Raw genomic sequence first — 11,608 nt, 5'->3', positions numbered from 1 at the left:
CATTTTGACTTTTGGGTCCTTTTTTCACACACACACACATTTATGGCTGTATTAATATAAAGATTAATATCTTAATATTATATTTAAACATTTTTAATCTAAATGTTCCATTTTTTTCCTTCTGATTTTAAAAGAAAACATTTTCCTAGATTCCTAAAAGTGTTTTGGGCCAGGGGTATGGTTTTTCCTGTAGCAAGTGGATAAGTCAGGGCTGTTTTCAGGTGGGGTGTTTTCACAATTCACTTCCCTCAGGGGACTTTGCCACCCAAAGGGGTGAAAGACTTTCTGTCCTGTGGCGCTCTGATCTTTGAGAGCATAGTATTAGAGTTAAAACTGGGGCAGCAGGTCACAGTTTTACACAAGTCTATCAGCCTTAGCATCATATGGCTTATACATAGGTACATAAAAAGGTAAATTTTAACATTAGTGTAAAACTCTGCAATATTGGTCTCAAAATCACTACTTGCTGTTTATTTCAGTCAGTTCCACACAAACAAATACGATTCCTGTTTAGATTTACTTGTTCGCATCCTAAGACACCAGAAAAGTGTGTACCTCTTTGTAGGGGGCCTTTTGGTTGATGCTACCATGAATTCTTAGGCAACGAGCTAGTTTTGGTTTCTAGGACCATCACTGAGTGTAGTTTGTTGTTACAAAGAACCTTTTATTTGCCTCTGTAGCTGCATAGTTTCTCGTGGAGCCCAGTAAAAATAATTTTGATTCTTGGCATAATTTTCCAGTACTTACTTAATTCAAAAGAAGAGGGCCTTGCTGGTGCTATGAGACTTCCCTAGGCCCTGGGGATGGAAAGTTGATAAGTGCTAAGGGTTGAATACCAAGTCTATGAATGTAAAGTGGGTTCCAATGATTCTGTGAAGGTAACCAGGCTTCAGATCTGCTGGAGTCCTTCTCTCTGTCACTTTCTGTGAAGCTGGATTGTGGCTTTACTAACATGGATGTAATAGGAGCATATTTTGATTCTTAAATGTCTCTAAAACTTTAAACGCCATCAAACTGCAGTGCACCAAACAGATTCTTCTTATTCTGAGTTTCCCCCTTCTCTCTCACTTCTAGAAAATGAAATTTTCAGTAAAGCTGGCCCTCCCCACAGCCACGCTTGGGGAGAATGTCACATGGTCATTGCAGGGCAGAATGTGGCTCACCTTTGGATATTCAGCATAAATCCACATTTTTTAATTAACTTTTTAAAATTACAGTGATTGTCTTCGCTCTTTTTCTATACAGGTTTTTCATTTGTTTGTTTGTTTTTTAACGATGGAGATTGCTTTGTGCCTTCACCATTCAGAATGTAACTTTATTTTACTGAGGGCATTCTTAGCAGGCAGTTATGTTCCAGAGACTTCTCTAAGATTGGATTTTTTAAAAATAAAAATGTTAATTATCGCATGCCTGTGTTTCTCCTAGAGGGAAAGACTCATTCATTTCAGAATAATTCTAAATAAAGAAACTGTCCAGTACCTGAGGAAAGGTACTTTTTTCTGACCCAGGAGGGAAAAATGTCAGGCTATATACTGTATTGTAAAATATTATACAAAAATCTTAAAGTTTGCTTTCTAAGTATCATAATAAAAAAGCCTCTAACGTATTAATCTTGGTACAAGTATAAAATAAAATGGAAAAGTATTTGCTTTCTCCTCCAAAAGTAAAGATAATGTTAGTGTATATTACAAAGTGAAATATACGTGGTTTATTAAACATTCAACTACAAAACTAAGTTAATAAAAAGCCAAATAGTCTCATGGTTGTTACAATTATAGTTTTAAAGTAAATATCTATAGAGGCCAAGAGCCACTCCTTTCTTGGGTATTTGCACACATACCCCTTTGTCCTAGAATTTTTGATACCACATTCTAATCAGACACTGCACTGTGGTCATCAGGTTGTAACCCACCGCCCAATAAGCTGTTGGCTGCTCGTTTGTAAAGCAGGAACAATGACACCCACCTCGGGGGTTTTGTAAGGATTCAATCAGTGACTGTGCAAAAATCACCTGCTACATGAAGGCACTCAGTAAGTGGTGGGTATTCAGTTCATCCCAGGCAGTGTTAAGCTGTTAGAATATAATGTAATACATGCAAATGTAAATACCTGGGCAAGGCACAAGGGAAGAATTAAGGAGAATGAGTCTCCAGCAGCCTGCAGGGGTTGCTTTGTGGAGAGAGGGAGGGAGGGAGGGAGGGAGGGAGGGAGGAAGGAGTGTTTGGGTCATGGAGAAGTCCATTCTAGCACACTTGCATGTTTGTTTTTCTTATTAAACTGAGCCACCTGAGGTTGGGGACTGCACCAAATTATCCACCTCTGAATCCTAGCTATCAATACTTTTATCTGGCCTGAGCCCCAGGACACACATAGTAACTGCTGAAGTAATGGGCTTTGAAATTATGAAGTCATTAATCCAAATGTAGGCGTGGGGTGGGTCTAGCTTAGTGGTAGAGCGCATGCTTAGCATGCACGAGGTCCTGGGTTCAATTCCCGGTACCTCCATTAATTAACTAGAGGTAACAGCAGTTTCTCTTTACAGAAGCCAGTCAGTTAACAAATATTGTTGTGCTAAAATTAGAATTGGTTTTTAATCTGGGCCAATTGACTTGCTTCCTGACATTTGGAAAGCTAGGATAATAATAATACCCACCTCACAGAGTTACTGCGACGAGTAACATGTATAATTTGTATGAAGGGTTTAGCACAGTGCCAATGCTTAGAGAGTGATAATACGTACTAGTTATCATTACTGCTATTGAGTGATCTTTGAGCTCCTGTTGCGCGCTTAGTAATTTTTAGGTTCTTTGTAGGCTGTAAAAGCTGCAGTGAGCTGTCCATTCTTTCAGTCAGCAAATCTGTCAAGTGCTGTCACGCGCCAGGCATCAGCACAGGGGCTACAGCCGTGAACCACGTGGACAGGATCCCTGTCCGCATGGAGCTGACATGGGGATGGATGGGGGCAGAATACAGTAAACGGATAAGCAACAAGAAGAGTGAATTTCCAGCAGTGGTAATTAGTCAGAAGGAAATAAAACAATGATGTAGAGGATAGCAAGGGGGTGGATGTTACTTTAGGTGCCGTGGTTATGGAAGACCCATGGAAGAAAGTGACATTTCACGAACCACTAAGGAAAGATCTAGGGAAGGACATTTCAGGCAGAAGAAATTGGAAATCATAAGTGTAAAAGCCCTGATGGAGGAAGTTTCTAGAACAGAAAAGTTTATGGCAGGAGCATTGTGTGACTGAGGGGGAGAAGACAAGGAGGTGAAGTCAGAGGCAGGCAGGGGCGGCCAACGGGCAGAGCCCTGAGGACAACTACCAGGGAAGGGCTTTGCAGTAATTGCACAGGGAAGCCATCAGGAGGTTGGAAGGAAAGGAATGACACAAATTGTAACAATGTAGTGTTTCAGAACTAAAAGGAGTTCAGAGATTATCTAGTCTGATTATTTTATAGATGAGGAAATTGGTAGAAATTCCCAGAATGCTTCTTGCTATCCCACTTCCTTGCCTTCGACCGTCTGACAATGACCTTTTACAGAAAAATGCAAACTCCTTTTCCTGACCCATAAAGCCGCTTTAATCCTGACTCTGGCTGTCCTCCTTAGCCTCTGAGTCTCTTGGCATTTTTCTGCCATAGCTTGGGAGGCAGTGTCGCACGGTGGCCAGGAGCCCAGGTTTTGTGAGTTTGGATTCAGCTTCTAGGACTTACCCCTACTTCGCTTTGGAGGATTTATTTCACCTCCTCAAGCCTCAGTTTCCACTTCTGAAATGTAAAAGCATACCTCAGGTTGCTGGGAGTGTTAAATGAACTAATTCCAGTGCTTTAGTCATGTAAGCTAGTATGATGCCTGGGATGTTGGCTGCCCTGCTAGGGTTCTTGCTACTGCAGAAGAGAGACGTGGAACTGTGCATGGGAATCAACGTTGTGAGCAGATGGACCTGAGTTCAGATTCTGGCTCCAACACTTAGAGACGTGCTGCATCACCTTGAACAAGCTAAGCAATTCCTCCAAACTTCACTCACTTTATGTGTAAATTAGGGAGCAAACTCTACTTCCAGAGCATTATGATGAGCGCTAGAACCTGGAAGACAGCAGACACTGTTCTAGCCGCCTTTCTTTATTAAATAAATGGTATAATTTTATTATTAGGGTACTTCCCATTGTAAAATCGTAAACTGGTTTTTCTGTTTCTCTGACTTGGATGAAAAAAATTCACCTTTCCTTGATAAACATTTTGGGAGTTCCTAGTTTTATAAAAATAACACTTTTTGGAAACTGATTACCCTCCCACATTTTGGATGTTTTACATAATCCTGAGGCAGAGACGTTAAGTCAGCTTGGCCCAGGTTCCACTGGGAAATGCCGGAGTCAGCTCTTCCTGCTCCCGAGCTCGTGTTCTTAGCCATCTGCTCTTCGACCTCACTCAAGGTGTCAGAGTAACGATGCATTCAGATTATGTGCTCAACACTACTCCGTAAAAACAGAAAGTTATATCGACATACTGATCGTTCTTAGGGCTTCCTACCAAAACCCGTCTAACCACTAAAGTGGCAGGAGATAGACTAACTATACATCTAATAAACAAATGAATTTAACTTCCCTTAGTGAACTGCTTTTCAGACTTTGAAAAATTTAGTTCCTAAATGTGTCTTTTTCTTTCATGGTAACTAGTGACATTTAAAATTTTCCATAAATAATTAAATCTATTTAGTTTGTTTAAGGGTAGCTGGTGAATTCAAACATCGTTACCTGGTTTCAATTAACAAGAACTAGAATGGAAGTATTAAGTATGACAATTACACAAAAAATGCAAATTATATGTTTAAAATATTTTATGTTCCATGGCAGCTGCCACTTGTGGCACCATGAAATACTCAGTTTAATGAAAGTCCATCTCTCCTTAGAGCATTGTTTCTCTTTTCAATTGGGGGCAATACTGACACTGTCAGGAGACATTTTGGTTGTCACAGCTCAGCAGTGGGCGGGAGAGTGTGCTGCTGGCATCCAGGAATGCGGCTGAACACCCTATAATGCACAGAACAGTCCCCTGTAACAAGGAAAGATTCAGTCCAAAATGTTAGCAGTACCAAAATGATGAAACTCTGCCTGAAGGGCATCTGTAAAGTAATGCTTTTGTAAAAGGTCTGAAAAAGTTCCATGTATGCCCAGCAACATGTGAGCCCTAGGACAGTGCTTTGCTCATAAGATACCCTCACTCACCTTGTGTTGGTTGCATTCAATAGAAAAGCATAAAATCTCGCCTCTCCACCTTATTGTTTATTCACTTTGCTTCAGTATATCTCCAATAATAGCTTGCCTCCCCAAATCACGATAGCTTGATGATACCAATAGTAACTTCATCACATGATTAAACTTCTCATTTGCTTGTAAATCACCACCTTGTCCGCGGAATTTCTGACTTCCTTTTAGGAGCAAGAGCAATTTAACATTTTCCACACAGGGGAATTATAGGGATGACAAGTAATTTTTTTCTCCTTAAATCAAGGGCAAGAGTCAGGATTCCCTGGGGGTCTTAAACTAGGAGCAAAACATACTTTCCCACCCCAAATTTCAGATTGGAATATGTATTTTTTATGTTTTGTTTTTTATGTTTTTGCTTTTGGTTGTTGACTAGGGTGCCCTCAAGTGTCTCCATGTAGTAATGTCTTTTTCCCCAATGAGAACGTAGCTTTTAGCCATCATCTTAAGGACAAGGGCAAAGTAAATTACCTTATGCCTCCAGGACCTCACTCACCGGAGAAGAGCCCACGAAAGGCTTAAATCCAGATAAATTTGGTTTCCTGGAAACTGTCTTAAGAGTATCCAAAGGGAAAACCAGCACTTTTATTATCCTAAAATATATATGAATAGGCCACAGGAAACAGATGGTTACATTTTGTAATTCTATAGTTTGCTCATTTTGTACCTACCCAGGTTAATTCTAAAGGAGAAAGTAAGTCTATTTTATGCAAGAAAAGGTATCTTGAAAGTTCTGAACTGCTCAGAATGAGGGTCTGGGGATAGGAGAGTAGTCTGTAATCCAAAAATAATTGTTCTTGCCTCTGAAGCTCCATAGCATTTTTTTTTAACATTTTTTATTGATTTATAATCATTTTACAATGTTGTGTCAAATTCCAGTGTTCAGCACAATTTTTCAGTCATTCATGGACATATACACACTCATTGTCACATTTTTTTCTCTGTGAGTTATCATAACATTTTGTGTATATTTCCCTGTGCTATACAGTGTAATCTTGTTTATTTATTCTACAATTTTGAAATCCCAGTCTATCCCTTCCCACCCTCCACCCCCCTGGTAACCACAAGTCTGTATTCTCTGTCTGTGAGTCTATTTCTGTCCATAGTATTTTTTTTATATTTCTTTGCTTCGTATTACTTATGTGTATTTGTTTTTACCACTTTGCAAAAATCGCTTGAATTTTCAGTTATTGCATACAAGTCTTCTCCATATTTCTCAGGGTCTCTGTCTCTTTTTCTTTTTCTTCTCCTTCTCCCCCATCTTCTTCTAATCTTTCTCTCTTCCCGTTGAGGACAGTGCCTTGTGCATAACATACACTTGAATGAATCAATTAATGTCATGTCTATTTCCATATTTTAATATTTTAAAGGGACAGAAAGAATAACACAGTAAATATCTCTTGACCTATCTTTGGTATGATGGAATACCCTCTTCCTTTCTTCTTTTTCTTGTTTTTTTCCTTCTGCCATCTTTGAGCTAAAAGAGTTTAAAATCCATTCAGAAAACCACTCAACCCAAGGTCAAAACCAGGCGGTCAAAACGTCCTGCTACACTTCTCGCAATCCGCCGCAGGGCTTATTTGCTCTCGTTTTCTAACACGTGTGATGGGATCATCCATCCTACCTCCGCCCTCAGTTCAGCCCCGCTAGGTGGGACAGTGCACACAGCAGGGGCCCAGCAGGGGCCCAGCAGGGCGAGGAGTCACAGAACAGAGCAAAGTCGATCCGTTGGCAGGAGACGGTCTAACCTGACCTTGCCAGCCGAAGGCTGCAAACCAGCAGCCTCCACACACAATGCACACACTTCGGGGTGCACGTGAGGGGCCTCTCCATGGCAGGAAGGAAATATGAGAATTTCTCTTTACAGTTGAAAATTTCCATTTTGTTTATATTTTATAACGTGTAATCATATAATACTGTGTGTATATAATTTGTTTTTAGAAACCCTGTATCAAAGGCTACTGATCTAAAACTGGGCCCCAGTGGCTGCATTGTCCAAAAAGAGTCCATTGCTGGCCTGGAGGGCCCGGTGACCCGGGGCTGGGTTTTGCAGGTCGCTTGTCCCCTTGGTTCTGCTATCTCTTCCTTCTTTCTAATGACCCCGATATCACTGTTTACCATGTATTTCGTGCCCAGTGTGTTGGGCACCGTGGCTGTGCCCGATAAGGCCTTTCCCTCAGCAACCACGACCACATTTAGCACAATTTCTCTTGAGTCCTGTTTGGAGGTGGCCCTTTTCTTGCTTTTTCTTTTTTTTTTTTTTCCCTTCTCCTTGGTGCTTCCAGGTAGTTCCTTGACCTACTTTCATTTCTTTCCTACTTGACACATAACCGCCTTGGAAAAGCATGAAATCCTTTTTGAAAGAGGATTTTTTTGAGTCACTTCTGTTTACTTTAAAACATATACATCAAATATTGAATGCTTTTGCCCAGCTGAAAGCACTGCACTCTTAGCAAGCTGCAAACTTTCTCCTTCACGCCTTGTGGTTATTTCAGAATCCCTCTGAAACGCCCCACCCCTCCTGGGGCTTAATCAATGTTTCATATCAATTAAGCTGCTAAGGACAAGAGGCTTAGTATACCTCACAATCTTGACAACAGGCCCTTTGTTAGAGAAAGCAAACTGAAAGGAAGAAGTTAGACCTCTGATGAAACAGCACTGAACTATTTCTTTAAATTAAAAAAAATTTATAGAGGCAACCAGAGATTCACACGTCAAGTTATGAACTGAATTGTAAAGGACTATCCCCTCCACCACCACTAAGAGATTAGAGTTTGATTTCTGGCAAATTCATTGTCTGAGTGAATGTTTCTGTTGCATAGTAATTTTTTAAACATTTTTATAGTAAGTTATATTATATTATATTATTATTGTATATTATAAAGTAAATCTAGGTGGTAATTACAAGTGTTTGAGGACGTATGTAGCATGTACGTCTGCATTGTTTGTGGAGAGCAGGACGTTTGCCTGAACTGACCACCTATCTGGTTGGGGTTGGGTGGAATGTGTCTGTTTATTGAGTTTTCGAAAGTATCCTACTTCACCCACTTCCGGCCAGAACGCATTTGAATTAGGAAGAGTTACTTTTATTCTGTATGTGGAATTGCTACGAGCACAAAGCTGAATGAAATGGAGAACCAAAATCACCAGTGAGAAGATCAAGGCAAGTTTCTAAAAGTCCCAGCGCCAGCATGCATCATGCCAGTTAGTATCTCCAGAGCCCAGGGACACAGGCTCATTGCCAGCCTAGCTCAATTTGCATATTAGAAGTACGAGTGCTAAAAGAGATAAATATTCTGATAGAGAATCTCCTTTTATGTCTTAAAGTAGGTGTCTTCTCTACAAAGTTAAATTCGCTTTGAGGATTTAAATTTGCAAGTGAAAAGGTTTGGACACGTGTAAAACTGCTTCTCGTCTGGAATGCACACCCTCCTTACAGAGAAGCCTGGGTGCTGCAACAGAAATCCCTGCGTTCCTCCCAGGGCCCTTGACAAGTCAGTCACTGACCTTCCTTGGAGGAGGACATAGCTCCCACCAGCTCATGGACTTGGACAGGCATTCACTGTTTTAGGATTCTTACTGCCCCATCCATCTGTCCTTCTGTCCATCCATCCATCCATTCCTCCCTTCATTCAACAAATACTGTTTGAGCACTGACTACGTTCCAGATTTTGTGTTAGGTACTGGGGCCTCAGTAGTTAGTATAAGGAGACAGGTAAAGTCCTTACCCTCCGAAAATCTCCCTGCCCCCACTACTCATCACATCCACACACACACAACTTACATCACAGATAGAATTCTCAAGTATTCTTGTTACTCCTAAAATTAACTAATTACTGGTGCAAGAACCTGATGTCTACATCTTCACTGGACAGCAGTTTCCTTATTACTAACTCCTTTTTTTTTTTTAAATTAAAGTATGGGGGATTGAACCCAGGACCTCATGTATGCTAAGCTCTACCACTGATCTAGAACCCCTCCCCTCTCCTTGTCACTAACTTTCTAACTGCACCTTTTTGCACTTGGTCCTCAGTTCTCCCCTGACTGGGCCCCACCCAGTTTGCTGTGCTTGGCTTGTACAATCTTCTGACCCCTGTCAGGCCCTCTCTTTGGGGTCCTGCCCTCCATTAAACCAATCACACACACACAGGAGGGAGAAGTGTGAATTTTTTGAGCCCAAACTGCATTGTATTTTCAAACATTCCCATCTGTAATACACTTTCATGGGATCCAAGTGCCCTCGGGGGAATGACTTCCCTTGAACAAATGTGTTTGGAAGCATCCAAATTTCAAATGAGATGAGTGAGCACGATTGAAATAGACAAACAAGTTGAAACAGGAAATTTGTACATTTAAAGGCCAAAATCGTCTTCCTGAGCTTCCAGGCTCCTCTTACCTGGGAGTGACTTAAATACAAGGGAGAATCGATTCCCTGTTTACTGCACCTCGCTAAAATTAGCTTTTAAATCACTGGGTTCTATGCTGCTGTAGTGCGCTCAGTCCCCTGTGGCTGCACCGCGTACTGGCTCTTACCCCCGCTGATTACCTGTGATTATCAACCTGGCCAACTTGCAAAGTGGCTGCCATTTAATGTTTCAAATCTAAAGGAGTTCATTAGTTCTCTGGTCATTCCCTTGGTCCTAGTTTTTATGCCTCAATTATTTTATTTCGTTTGGTACAACTGGAGTTGAGTTGTCCCCAAATGGATAAACTCAACCCCAGGATGACTTTGGGCGTCTCATTCAGGATTCTGATTTTCATGGCTTGCCCAGACAAGCCCCAAATAAATTTCAAGTCAGAAGACTTTCCATACTTATGATGAGGATAGATTTTCCACTTCATGTGACACTCCAAGGGACTCGATCCTGCCGGCATTTGCCGGTCAGCAAAACAGAATGAACACTGCGGGACTCCCACTTCTTTATTTGGGTTTATTTCTGGATGTTTTGCTGATCATACACTTCCTCAGGTCAGGTGTGAAGCTTTGAAACAGAGCCTTTCTCTGGAAAAATTCTCTGATCCTCCCTGAATTCTCTCTTCTAGCTTTGTGCTAGAATGTGACCATGTCTTGTTTTTCCTGCTACAAAGTATAAGACTGAAGTTATTGTCATTGTTTTATTTTGATCTCTTACTGAAGTATAGTTGATTTACAATGTTTCAGGTGTACAGCAAATAATATATATATATATTCTTTTTCAGATTATTTTCCATTATAGGTTATTACACGATATTGAATACAGTTCCCTGTGCTATAAGAGTAGGTCTTTGTTGATCACAATTTTTTAATATTTATTTTTTTAAGTTGAAGTATAGTCAGTTACAATGTGTCAATCTCTGGTGTACAGCACAATGTCCCAGCCATGCATATACATACATATATTCATTTACATATTTTTTTCCATTAGAGGTTATTACAAGATATTGAACATAGTTCCCTGTGTTAATCACCATTGTTTCTAAAAACCATTTCCCCCAATGCCAAACTCAGAGGGGAATCCATTAGGGGAGCCCAGTATGGTAACTCCTTGGAATTATCTGAATTGATAAGATGTGGATTCATGATGCTATCCATAGACAAAGAAAGGAACATAATTTTAGGTATTGAATAAGCCATTAGAATTTTTCTTAGTTGGAGTAAAATTAATTTACAGAAGAAAACAGTCAACCCCTGTTGAGAGTTTTATTACATGCTAGAATAACTATTCTAGGAGATTTAGATTTATTAGCTTATTTAATTCATTTTAAATTAAATTTTCATTTTTTATACAATTTTCAAAGGTTACTTTCCATTTACAGTCATTACAAAATATTGGCTATATTCCCCGTGTTGCACAATACATCCTTGAGCTTGCCTTACACCCAGTAATTTGTGCCTCCCACTCCCCCACCCCCTTATCACACCCCCTTCTCTCCCTCCCAACCCCAAAATCACTAGTTTGTTCTCTGTATCTGAGTCTGCTTCTTTTTGTTATATTCATTAGTTTGTTGTATTTTTTTTAATTCCACATGTAAGTGACACCATAGAGTATTTGCCTTTCTCTGTCTGACTTACTTCACTTAGCATCATGCCCTCCACATCCATCCATGTGCTAAGGAGAGTGCGGCACAGACAGGTCAACTTGCCTGAGGCCACCTTTCTGGCGAGCACTGTGTGATTGGCATCCAGGACTCCAGAAGACTGAACGGGGCTGTGAAATGTTTGTTTCTCATTTATTTCGGTTTTAGTGCAGCAACTACTAACTGTAGACCTCACTTTTGGCAATTAAAATGCTCAGAATCATGTAAGAATCTCTCACTATCTTTTCTGTTGTACATAGCTATTGATGGTTAATATTAAACATTTG

The sequence above is a fragment of the Camelus dromedarius genome, chromosome 30 (genome assembly GCF_036321535.1).
Source record: "Camelus dromedarius isolate mCamDro1 chromosome 30, mCamDro1.pat, whole genome shotgun sequence".
Classification (NCBI taxonomy): domain Eukaryota; kingdom Metazoa; phylum Chordata; class Mammalia; order Artiodactyla; family Camelidae; genus Camelus; species Camelus dromedarius.
Note: the sequence above shows the minus strand (reverse complement) of the source record.